The sequence below is a fragment of the Nannospalax galili genome, unplaced genomic scaffold (genome assembly GCF_000622305.1).
Source record: "Nannospalax galili isolate Female #2095 unplaced genomic scaffold, S.galili_v1.0 scaffold1225, whole genome shotgun sequence".
NCBI lineage: Eukaryota > Metazoa > Chordata > Mammalia > Rodentia > Spalacidae > Nannospalax > Nannospalax galili.
Genome location: NW_008352717.1, coordinates 398,629 through 407,137, shown reverse-complemented (window position 1 = coordinate 407,137; position 8,509 = coordinate 398,629).

Genomic DNA, 8,509 nt, shown 5'->3' with positions numbered 1-8,509 from the left:
ATGTATATATACACACATCTATATATATTCAATATATATACACCTATCTATATATATACACATCTATATATATTCAATATATATACATCTATCTATATATGTATATATATACACATCTATAGATATTCAATATATATACATCTATATATATATTCAATATATCAGGTGGAGAGTGCTTAAGGAAGACTTCCAACATCAACTTCGGCCTCCACATGCACACTCATGTACACACACATGCAAACTCGTATACACACAGGTGCACAACACACATACAAAAGTAATTTAAAAATTTAATATGCAAATAAGTAATAAAACAAATAAATTAATTAACAATAATTGCATCTGTCCTATAGCATTTGTGAGCAGCCCTGCATCCCTTCAAGCTTGTCCACCACCCATCCTCGTATGACAGGAGGCATCTTGAGTGTTTTGCTCTCTAATGGGTCACCAGCACCTAGGAAGCGGACAAACATGGTTGCATATGAAAAAAAAAGAGACTCTGTACACACCTTTTCAATTACTTTTTGTTTCAAAATCTGTTATCTCTATTTATTTATTTATTTATTTATTTATTGGTCTTTTTGAGACAGGATCTCCCTGTAGCTCCAGCTGTCCTGGAATTTACTATGTAGACCAGGCTGGCCTTGAACTTACAGAGATTTGCCTGTCTCTGCCTCCCAAGTGCTGGGATTAAAGGCATGCGCCACCACGCCCCACTTGTATTTATTTTTGAGACAGGGTCTCACTATGTAGCACTGACTGGCCTAGGATTCGATATGTAGACCAGGCTGACTTGGAATTCACAGAGATCCACCTGTCCCTGCTTCCTGAGTGCTGGGACTAAAGCTGTGCCCACTACCACATCTGGCTCAAATTGTTTTATTTTATTGTTAAACTAGAAGTTCCCTCAGCTCCGAGCCCCAGTTCTCACTCATGTGATTTTTCCCCAAAGACAATTGCTATGAGTTTACTGTTTCTAACTAGTCCATTTTCTGCCTCCATATGAAAACAAACAGCACAGAGGATTCCACTCAGCCCTCTGGATCTGTGGGCCCTGCATCCTGGAATTTACCCATCCAGGGATCCAAAATGCTCTAGAAAACAAACATAAATAAACAAATGTGCCAGGCTTGGTGGCACACTCCTTTAATTCCAGCACTTGGGAGGCAGAGGCAGATGGATCTCTGTGAATTTGAGACCAGCCTGGCCTACATACTGAGTTCCAGGTCAGCTGGGGCTACAGGGAGACCCTACCTCAAAAAGACCAAAAAAAAAAAAAAGTATTAGATACGTACTGAGCACATACAGACATTTTCTTGACATGATCATTCATTCCCTAAACAATATGGCATACCAGCTACTCACACAGGCACTGGAAATACTGTTATAAAGATAGCTTGAAGTCTGTAGGAGACCAGGTATGGTAGTACATGCCTTTAATCTCAGCACTCTGGAGGCAAAGGCAGGTGGATCTCTGTGAGATCTAGGTCAGCCTGGTCTACATAGCGAGTTCTAGGCCAACTAGAGCTACAGGGAGAACCAACCAAAATTTAACTAACTAACTAACTAACTAACTAAAAAAAATAAAGTATAATGTGTTAAATGTAAACACTATGCTTCTTCATATAAGTACCAGAGCATCTGTGGGTTTGGTGTAATGGGGAGAGGAAGTCCTGGACTTGATCATTCCTGGGTTTGGTATCCATGGGAAAGAAATCTTGGACTTATTATCCACGGGTTTGTTATCTGTGGAAAGGGGTTCCTGGACTTGAGCATCCATGGGCCTGGCATCCATAGGAAAGGGGTCATGGGAGACACCCCAGGAGACACTGAGGGAGGATTGTGTTTCCTGTGCATCCATGTCCACCTGTACAAAGCAGAGTAGCTGGCACATGGTCCTGCCTATCAGCAGCACTGTTTCTGGAAACTTCCTGTGTGGCCAAGTTGCTCTGGCTTACCTCTCTCTCCCTGTTGTGTGGAGTTGGGCCATGCACCTGTGCCAAGCCCATTCCTTGTCTTGCTCCCTTGTCATAGACTTTTGGAAATGTGTACTGCTCCACCTGCACACTGCCAAACACATTCTTGAGAGTCCATGTCTCCCGAGACATGGGGAAGAATTTCCCCTAGGTGGGGCAAATCTTAGAAAGTAGAGCTGCTGGTGGGGGGGGGTTACACATTTTCATTTTCACTAGGCCTTGCCAAATTCCTCCATGAACCTCAGACTCCCAGGACCCGCATCTGCAGGAGTGTTTGATGTCCATGCGGGTTCCCTTTAATAACTGTTCTTTTTTTTTTCTTTCTTTCTCTCTCCCTCTTTTTATTTTAAATTCTTTAAAAAAATTTCTTGAGACAGAGTCTCATGTAGACCAGGCTGACTTCAAACTTGCTATGTAGCTGACCTCCTGATTCTCTTGCTATGACCCAGAATTCCTGATCTTCCCACACCTCCACCTCTTGAGTGCTGGGATTACAGGTGTGTGCCACCATACCCAGTTTGTGTAATGCTAGAGATGGGTCCTTTGTGCATGCTAGGCAAGCACTCTACCAACTGAGCTACATCCCCAACCCTTATTTATTTATTTATTTATTTATTTATTTATTTATTTATTTTCTGGTGCTGGGGATGGAACCCAGTCCTAGAAAAGGGCTTTACCCCTTTACATCCCCGGGCCACTTTTTTATCTTCCAAATGTTCTCACTTCTGCCTCCCTTCAGGCCTCCCCATAGTCCTGTGCCACCCAACATATGAACAGGGCCTTCCCAGGACATTGAGTCTCTGTACTCTGCGCCCCTCCAGCCCCACTCCTCCTTTCCCTACCCCGACTCCAACCCTCTCCAAACTATCCACTCCCTCTCCCCTCCACATCTCACTAGTCTCTCCCTCTGGCCCTGAGGGACCCAGGGAGCCACTGCTCCCATCTCTGGATCACAGTCCTCTAAAGACAGGAAATGACTGCCTCCTCCTTACATACACTATGGACTCTGTCCTATTTCCCTGCCTCCCCCTGGGTTCCCTGTGAGCTCCCCATCTACAGCCACCCTCCAACTCCATTTTTCTGTGTTTTCTAGGTATTTCATAATTCTGTGGCTAGTCTGAGCAGAATGTTTTTTTAATAGTTCCTCTCACTCACTTGCTTTTTGGACCTCAGATGCGGGGGGTTGAAGTGATTCATACTGCTCAGATCTGGCCATACAAGGCTCGTGTGTGTGTGTGTGTGTGTGTGTGTGTGTGTGTGTGTGTGTTGTGCTGGGATTGAACTCAAGCCTCTTGCATTCTAAACATGCACTCTACCAAGGATCTATACTCCAGCCCCAGGCCTGCTTTCTTGCTTTATTGTCTCCCAAACTCTGCTCCCATCCTCATCCCCAACCCCTGCAATCCCACCATCCTTGAAAACTAAGCTGGTGTGGCTTACGGGTGTTTGAATGTCTCTGGAGCAGACTTTGGAGCCACGGGGTGCATGTGTACCTATTTTCCTAATGCTGGCAGAAGTCGCTCTGTGATGCCAGTCACACCCCACCAGCGGGACTCGTGAGTTCCCCTGCACATTCTTCTCTGAACCCATTAGGCAGCCTTCTGACTTCACTGATTTCAGGGGTGTGAAGCAAAGCCCACTGCTACCTCATTTGCATTTCTCTGAAGTTTGTGGGTCTAAGCACCTCTTCACGTCTTGTGAGTCATTTGGGGTTCCCCTTTTATGAGTACCTCTTGACATCCTTTCATCGGATGGTTATTATTTCCTGTCTTCTTGTAGACCTGCACTAATTCCTCGTATCATCTAAATATTAATCCCTTGTCATTTTTGGATATCACAGACACTTCCTCCACTCTGTTAGGTGTATGGTGTTCTTGTTTGTGGTACCTCTTATTGTTTAATTCCTTTCTTGGACTGCGGAGATGGCTTAGTGGATAGAGGTACTTGCCACCAAGCCTGACCACCTGAGTTCGATCCCTGGGACCCACATGGTGGTAGGAACTGACTCCTGCAAGTTATCCTCTGACCCCTACAATTACACCTTGGCACTCATGTACACCACAACACACACACGCACACACATACACACACACACACACACACACACACACACACACACAAATCAATGTAATTTCTTAAAAAGTTTTTTCTTTTAAAGAGGCTAAAACAGTATAAGATAAAAATTGTTTTCCAGGGGCTGGAGAGACGGCTCAGTGGTTAAGGGTACTGGCTGCTTTTCCTGAGGACCTAGGTTTGAATCTCTATACTCACATGGCAGCTAACAACCGCTTGTAACTCCAGTTCCAGGGAATCCAACACCCTCTTCTGGTCTCCAAGGGCTTTGCATGACAAGAGGTGAAACATTCATACACATAAAATAAAAATAAATTAAAAATTTAAAAATTCCATTTAAAAAAATCCTTAACTTTAATGTAATAAAAATCCATCAATATTTTGCTGTTTGGATCGTGGCTGAAACATCTTTCCCTACCTAGAGACCATGGAGACATTTTTTCTCTATTTTTTCATCAGCCTTATAAACTAGATCATCCAGACATCTGAATTACTTACAAGGCCAAAAGGCCCAACTCATTTCTTTCCGTAGAGTGAGCCTATCTTCTTTTCTTTTCTTTCTTTCTTCTTTTTTTTTTTTTTTTTGTATTTTGACAGGGTGTCCCTGTAGCCCCAGCTGTCCTGGAACTCACTATGTAGACCAGGCTGGCCTTGAATTCACAGCGATCTACCTGCCTCTGCCTCCCAAGTGCTGGGATTAAATGCATGTGCCACCATGCCGAGCGAGCCTATCTTCTTTTTTAAAAAAATTATTTTTATTTCATATGTATGAGTGTATTGCCTGCATGTATGTGAGTGCACCCATGTCGTGCAATGCCGTGGAGGTCAGAAGAGGGCTTCAGATTCCCCTGGAACTGGAGTTAAGGATGGTTCACAGCCTCCATGTGGGTGCTGGGAATCGAACCCGAGTCCTCTGCAAGAGCAGTCAGTGCTCTTAACTGCTGAACAAATGCTCAGCCCCGAAACTATCTTTCTTATACAACCCGCCATCCTTCAATCTTTTGTCACAAGTATGTATGTTTGTTGTTAAGCGAACCCGACCCCCTCCTTGGGTTTTTTTTAATTCCTGGAAAAGCTGCTGTTAGTAAAGTCATGTAGATATTTAATAGGCAGAGTGAATTCCCCTTGATCACTATTCTTTTTCAAAATTGGCTTAATTTTGCACAGCTTTAATTCCAGCAGTCAGGAGGCAGAGGCAGGGGGATCTCTGTGAGATTGAGGCCAGCCTTGTCCACATAGTGAGTTCCAGGCTAACTGGGGCTACAGAGAGGCCCTGTCTCAAAAAATCTGGCTTAGTTACACACGGCTCTTTACTCCTCTCTATGTCTTTTTAAATCCAGTTGTCAAGAGCCAGACATGATGGTGCATGCCTGTAATCCTAGCATTCAGAAGGCTCAGGCAGGAGGATTGCAAGTTGGAGTCCACCTGGGTTACATGGTAAGACTGTCCTCCTCCAGGGCTGAGAAGATGGCTCAGAGGGTACCAGCGTTTGCACGAGCATGAAGACCTAAGTTCAAATCCCCAGTACGCACACCTGTAACCCCAGCACTGTGGGGGATTCCTGGGGCTTGCTGGCTGCCAGCCTGGCTTCACACTCAGTGAGAGACCCTGTCTCAAGGAAAGAAGGCAAAGGGTGATAGAGCAGGGCACTCAGCATCCTTCTCTGACCTCTACACAAGCACACATGGGCACATGGATTCACACATATACGTGCATACACCATACACGCACGCGCACACGTACACACACCATTTCACTGAACTGACAGGTAAATGTGGGGGAGAACAGATTATTTCCTCTGCGAACACAGTTCACCCCTGTTCTCTCATGTCTTCTTGTGTCTTTCTTTCTCCTTTGGGCACTTAGGTGTGGCAGAGGTCTAAGGTCAAAGATCACCCTTTTCTATCTGCCCACCTCACATCTGGGATCCCAGTTGATATTTGCAGCAACTTCAGGAGCAGAATGCCAGGACTTGGTACTTTCACTGATTATTTTAAGTAACTCCCACAAGTCCACGCATCCAATAAGAGTGTGGACCCCCGAGACAGAGCAAATGTCTGCTGCAAATCTCTCTGTAATCTGAAGTCTATGTTGTGAAGTTTGCCAGGCGATGGCTGTTTGTTACATTGCATCGGGCATCCCACTGCGGTTCCAGTTCATTGACAGAGAACTTGGGGTTCTTTGGGTGCCCTGAACGGAAGTTCTGTAGAACGACGTACTCTTAGCAAAATAGTCACCATCTTCCCTGTTGACTGTTGACCTTGCCTCAGAGAAAAAAAGGGTGCGGGGGGTCATTGGCTCCTCACCCGAGATTCCAGCCCTTCCTCCTGGCTGTTTGCATGCAATTCTGCCCTAATTGTATGTGACCTGGGGACGAGGTACTAGAGTATATAGTCTGGGGGAGGTTAGTTGAAGAGGGGCTCCATCCACGCTGCTATGAGGAAGCCATCATCCGTGCCTGTTGAAGACTTTCCAGTGTGGCAGCTTTGTGGTCACCCCTGCATGTAGCCCCCTCATCCATACTTAAGTAAGCCTAATAAACCCATTGGTTCTCTGGGGTGAGCTTTGGTGGAATTGAATCACACTTTGGTTTGTCATTAGAACCGTATGAGGAGGGGTGGACATTGCTTACGTCTCCCCCAGAGAAGGTCAGTGCTTAGAGAGCAATGGATTGACAGGCCCATCTTGCTCTATGGCCACTGATTCTGTGTGACCTCAGCATGTCTTGTGCCTTCCTGGGCATCAGTTTCCCAATTTGCACTCTGAGAAGGAGAAGCAAATGAGGCTGTACAGTCTCAGAGACAACGATTCCTTCATGCATCTCAGCCTAGCCCTGTATAGTCCACTTCCTCCAGATGGTACCACGGTGTTGCCTCTCCCTGGGGACCAGTAGCCCACAAGCAGGCACAGTGGTCCAGCATTCCTGAAGTCTCAGCCCAGAGCCAGAGCAGCCAGAGGATGAAGGGGGAGTGCAAGGCATGGAGCCAGCTCCCTGCCAGGCTAGACATAGTGTGGCTCTGGTCATAGTTCATAAGCTGGAGCACCACACTCACCAGCAAGGAGTCTGTAGTACCAGCGTCACTAACCTCATTTCCTCATCACGTTCCCCTTCCTCTATTCAAAAGGAAGATGAATGAAATAAATCATTTTCCCCAGCCTCCATTTCTTAATCTTCACTCAGTCATACGTTTATGAGTACGTACGCTCGCAGCAGATTTGGCTAGAACTGAGCACAGTGACTCAGTGTGCACTTACTCCCTGCAGGAGTTGAGGCAGAAGACAGACAACCCAGGAGAGGGAAGCAGACTGTGGCCCTGGCAGAAGAGTCCTGGGGTCTCTCCAAGCGGCAATGACTAAGCTATCACTAATTTGTACCCAGGGGAAAGTTTGTCCTCAGGCTCTCCCTCACAAAACTGGACCTTCCCCCTGTCCCTTTCCTACCTGCCCTGAAGACTCTGCACATATTGGGCACCTATTGTATGCCAGCCAGAATAGCTGCTGTCCCTCTGCCCTCGGTTCATTGAAAATACAGCCCTGTACCCCAAAGAAGAATCCAGGAACCTTTATTTCCTGGAGCCACATAACATTTCAGTATCAAGAAGCTCACAAAGAGGGTATTTTAGGGGGTGAATATGAACAAGGCACAATGACCTACATGCACGGAAATATCACTAAACATTATTTTATACACTGACTAAAATAAGTACTAGTAAATAAATAAATAATAGAAAAAAGCAACAGACAAAGAAGGAGACAGAGGAAGGAAGGAAGGAAGGAAGGAAGGAAGGAAGGAAGGAAGGAAGGAAGGAAGGGAGGAAAGAGGGAAGGAAGGAGGAAGGAGGGAAGGAAGGAAGGAGGAAAGAGGAAGGAAGGAAGGAAGGAGGAAGGAGGGAAGGAGGGAGGGAGGGAGGGAAGGAAGGAAAGAAAGAAAGGAAAGAAAGAAAGAAAGAAAGAAAGAAAGAAAGAAAGAAAGAAAGAAAGAAAGAAAAAAAGAAAAGAAAAAGTTATTTTAAGTAGCTGGGCTAACAATTTAGCCATCACCTAGACCTGGATTAAGTCCTAACTCAGGCCATTTACTGGTAGGTGACCGTGACCTTGGACAAACCTCTTTATCTTTCTTAGCTTCCCTTCCCTCATCTGCAGAATGGGGGTGACCAACCTCTGTGTGATGAGGATGCTGTCAGCATCGAAGTCAACGGCACCTGACACCTACTGGATGCTCAACAGATGTAGACTCAGAAGGGCTGGGGATGTGGCTCAGTTGGTAGAGTGCTTGCCTAGGATGCATGAAGTCCTGAGTTCAATCCCCAGCACCACATACATCAGGCATGGCAGCACATACCTATAATCCCTAAAATAAAAACATAAATAAATGCAGGCTGAGAACTTAATGGAACCTTAGGGTGCAGGTGAGAGTTTCCTGAAATGCTTAGAGTTGCTCCTTCCCCTTCAGGCTAGAA